The sequence below is a fragment of the Salvelinus namaycush genome, chromosome 40 (assembly GCF_016432855.1).
Source record: "Salvelinus namaycush isolate Seneca chromosome 40, SaNama_1.0, whole genome shotgun sequence".
NCBI classification, from domain to species: domain Eukaryota; kingdom Metazoa; phylum Chordata; class Actinopteri; order Salmoniformes; family Salmonidae; genus Salvelinus; species Salvelinus namaycush.
In genome coordinates this window covers 17,224,760-17,229,584 of record NC_052346.1, presented here as the reverse complement: position 1 = coordinate 17,229,584, position 4,825 = coordinate 17,224,760, and positions in this window count along the sequence as shown.

Here is a 4,825-nt window from a genome sequence, read left to right as displayed (position 1 = left end):
CCCATTTAAGCTTTTACACTCTAAGGAATTGGCCTATATGGATACGGTTAAATTTAAATGTTTCTTACAGAAGAAATATTAAAAATGCATAACCATTGTAGCAATTGAAAGGGAACAGTTTGGAGAAAACTATGAGACGAAAGGTGAGTACACAACAGCTCACCTGACAAAAAAAATCCAACATTAAACTTGATTTTATGTGCATTTTACATTTATGCCACATTTGTTGATAACGAAATCGGAAAATACTCTGGACACATTCAGTAACCTGATAAGACTATACCTGGAAAATGTGGGGTAGGTGCAACATAAAACAAAAACATTACAAGGGTTTGAGTGAGAGGACTAACTGGTGTCTCCAATGCGCCACACCTCTCCAAAGTGTGCACAGTTCCTAAGCAATTTCAATGCACTTTTAATGACTCAAAGAAGAGTCTTCAACTATAAGGTACTTTTTTTTGCTCTGCTAGCTGTGACGTTGAGGAACTAGAGCAAGCACACTTGTAATTCTTTCATTTGGAACACAACCCTGAATCGCCGCCATCACACAATTACTGTTGTTGTTTACACAACCCAAAATTGGCCCGTTATAAATCGCAATCTGGGTCAGGTGGGCATGATTTGAAAGCTTGTTCTATTGCTAAGTTATAAAATACGATCTAACGGCTTTCACAAGGCAATTCGGAGAAACAGATCGTAATTTTGGTGTACATAGAAAGGAGTCATTAGTGCATTTGGGTGCGTGTGCCACGATACATTTTCTTCACAATAAACAAACAAAGTCTCATTCTGTTCAGAACAACATAGGGTATGACAACATAGGGTATCTTGTAACTGTACATAAAACATAATGATCATAAACGTTGACACTGTACACGGCATGAGTTTTATTTCGAAATGTGAAGTTCACATTTGGGTTCACTGTTTGGCTTGCTTGTATGACATCAAAGCGGTATTTACTATAATCCTCAATGTCTCATCTTTCAAAATACATTAAGTCATCTTAATTTATTCAGAAAACAACAAAAAAGCAAAATATTGCCCAATTAGAGGGTGGGATAGGGGCAACTTTTTGTCGTGCGTGGTACTCAAATTCATAAAGGCTGTCAGTCAAAACCCACACAGCGCCGTGAAGTGCAGAGCCGAAGCTCTGACGTCATGTATTGAGTGTTCCTGTACAGCCATTACGTTTCAATTTAGGAGCTTATTAGTGCGGAAATCTGCTTATTTCAACCGGTATATGGGTACAAGTGTAAAGGGCTACATGGGAAATGGAAACTCACAATTGTTCATAGAAACGCAACAATGTTTCATTGAGAATAGACTGTAAAGCCGCAACCACCTGACCAACAAGTTGGTAACCTACGCAATAGTACTATGCAATAGTAGGCTAAACTCCATATACTTTTGTTTTGGCACAACCAAATGGATTCCAAGAAAGTAATTCAGTGCAATAGGCTACTTACCCATCTGGTGATGAACTTGCGAATAGAGCTAAAATCCATTCTTTAACAGGTTCCAGATGCTCCAAGCAATTTCTTTTTTGCCGTCTTCTTTACACTTTTGACGCTAGCTAATTTTTATTTCTACTCTATACTCCATGACTTTCGGACGGTCCTCCTTTTCTGCCTAAGAACTATAATAGTCTGGGTGCGACTATTGTAATCCTACACGATAAGTCACCTATTGGTCTCTCTATGAAAGGTAAAGCTCAAATGCCCACGCGCTTTCATAGTTCTGGTTTCATTCATATGCTGACATGTTAGTCTATGATTCAGCAACAAGTGCGGTATTCTTTTCCCCTAATGTTTCAGACGCAAAGTCGCCTACTTCTACTAGTCAGAAGTAGCGTCTTCTTTTTTCTCTACTGCCTTCTCTCTGTCACCTTCCTCGCGCTGGTAATCTTCTTGGCTCTCCGCTGTGGGAAGTAACCGTTTTTCTTCCATCATAGGCTACGTCACTGGGAGCCGTAAGCGCTTGCGCACTCTAGTGTCACACACTTGCCAACTGGAATGTATCAGTTTCGGTCAGGCATGCATGCTCATGTCTTTTCTCAGCAGAATCGCTTAAAAAACTTCTTCAGGATTGGTGGGTCCCCTGCGGACGGTTGAGCTAATGTAGGCTAATGCGATTAGCATGAGGTTGTAAGTAACAAGAACAATTCCCAGGACATGGACATATCTGATATTGGCAGAAACCTTAAATTATTGTTAATCTAACTGCACTGTCCAATTTACAGTAGCTATTACAGTGAAATAATATCATGCTATTGTTTGAGGAGAGTGCACAGTTTTGAACATGAAAAGTTTATTTAAAAACAAATTAGGCACATTAGGGAAGTCTTAATTCAACATTTTGAACAGAAATACAATGGTTCCTTGGATCAGTCTAAAACTTTGCACATGCACCTCTGCCATCTAGTGGCCAACATCTAAATTGCACCTGGGCTGGAATAATACACTATGGCCTTTTTCTTGCATTTCAAAGATGATGGTACAAAAAAAATACAAAACAACAGTTGGATTTTTCTTTGTATTATCTTTTACCAGATCTAATGTTATATATTCTCCTACATTCCTTTCACATTTCCACAAACTTCAAAGTGTTTCCTTTCAAATGGTACCAAGAATATGCATATCCTAGCTTCAGGGCCTGAGCTACAGGCAGTTAGATTTGGGTATGTTATTTTAGGCGAAAATTGAAAAAAGGGGCCAATCCTAAAGAGGTTCTTAACTAATTCACAAAACTGTTGCATTCACTAAGAGTTAGAAACCAAATGGAATGGCAAATTCCCCATTAATGCATGGCAGCGCACCATGGTAAAGTTTTGGACCATAAAGCCTAATTCATTTTGGCACGTGCAGGCTACAATAAACTTAAATCAAAAAGTGTGTGTGTTTGTGAGAGGGAGAGAGTTCACAAACCTGCTCTACTAACACACTGACACCTTAGGACCAGAACATCCAATCAATCAGATCAAACCAAATTACAACACAGTCAAAACAAAACATGGCACCCTGTAGAGGAAAAGCTGTGCAACCACTGCACCCCAGCAGAACCCAAAACAGAGCTGCATTTCCTGACAAAATGTCACAAATATGAAACAATTAGAGAGTGTGATTTCCCCAAATTTGAAACACTTATTCAAGGTTTCAAAGACCTCTCTGATGTGGATAGGCTAACCGTCCTGTTGCGGGAGGACACAGAGAGCTGTGGGTTGGCAGCGCACTACATTGCTGCCTGCCATTTAATGAGGGACAGTGTCATGCCAATGAAGCTAATTGAATTTAATTGAGAGAGAGAGACTTGAATCAGTTATAGAACCTATTGCCCTTTATGGTTGTGAGGTCTGGGGTTCACTTTCCAACCAATAATTCACTAAATGGGACAAACACCAAATTGACACTCTGCAAGCTCAATTCTGCAAAAATATCCTCAGTGGAAAACACAACGGAAAACACCAAATAATGCATGCAGAGCAGAATTAGGCCGATACCCGCTAATTATCAAAATCCAGAAAAGAGACGTTAAATTCTACAACCACCTAAAAGGAAGTGATTCCCAAACCTTCCATAACAAAGCCATCACCTACAGAGAGATGAACCTGGAGAAGAGTCCCCTAAGCAAGCTGGTCCTGGGGCTCTGTTCACAAACACAAACAGACCCCACAGAGCCCTAGCACAGCGACACAATTAGACCCAACCAAATCATGAGAAAACAAAAAGATAATTACTTGACACGTTGGAAAGAATTAACAAAAAAAACTGAGCAAACTAGAATGCTATTTGGCCCTAAACAGAGAGTACACAGTGGCAGAATACCTGACCACTGTGACTGACCCAAACTTAAGGAAAGCTTTGACTATGTAAAGACTCAGTGAGCATAGCCTTGCTATTGAGAAAGGCCGCCGTAGGCAGACTTGGCTCTCAAGAGAAGACAGGCTATGTGCACACTGCCCACAAAATGCGGTGGAGACTGAGCTGCACTTCCTAACCTCCTGCCAAATGTATGACCATATTAGAGACACATATTTCCCTCAGATTACACAGACCCACAAAGAATTTGAAAACAGATCCAATTTTGATAAACTCCCATATCTATTGGGTGAAATACCACAGTGTGCAATCACAGCAGCAAGATTTGTGACCTGTTGCTACAAGAAAAGGGCAACCAGTGAAGAACAAACACCATTGTAAATTACAACCCATATTTATGTTTATTTATTTTCCATTTTGTACTTTAACTATTTGCACATTGTTACAATACTGTATATTGACATAATATAACATTTGAAATGTCTTTATTCTTTTGGAACTTTTGTGAGTGTAATTTGTATTGTTAATTTCCCTTTTATTTATTATCTACTTCACTTGCTTTGGCAATGTTAACATATGTTTTCCATGCCAATAAAGCCCTTGAATTGAAATTGAATTGAGAGAGAGAGAGAGAGAGAGAGAGAGAGAGAGAGAGAGAGAGAGAGAGAGCTGTCCACTACTTGGGTCATGAAATGCTTGCCTTGTACCCCAAGTCTTTCAAGTCTGGGAACTGTCCACTCTCCTGGTTCTGAAATGCAAATATGCAAAATAACTGTCTTTCGATAAGGCTGTATTTCATTGCAATTAATTCCAATAAAATAATTAAAAATTAACACTGAAAATGTATTTCAAAATTAACAGTCAACTGGCTATCTACTTAGCTTACAATTTGACCACCATAAGCATGGGGCGAAGACTAGGAACAACTGACATGGGAACTTTTAGCGCCATTGCCTTGTTTTGGAGGGTAATATTTTCATTTATTTTTCCCATCTCTTCTTGCTAGCAAC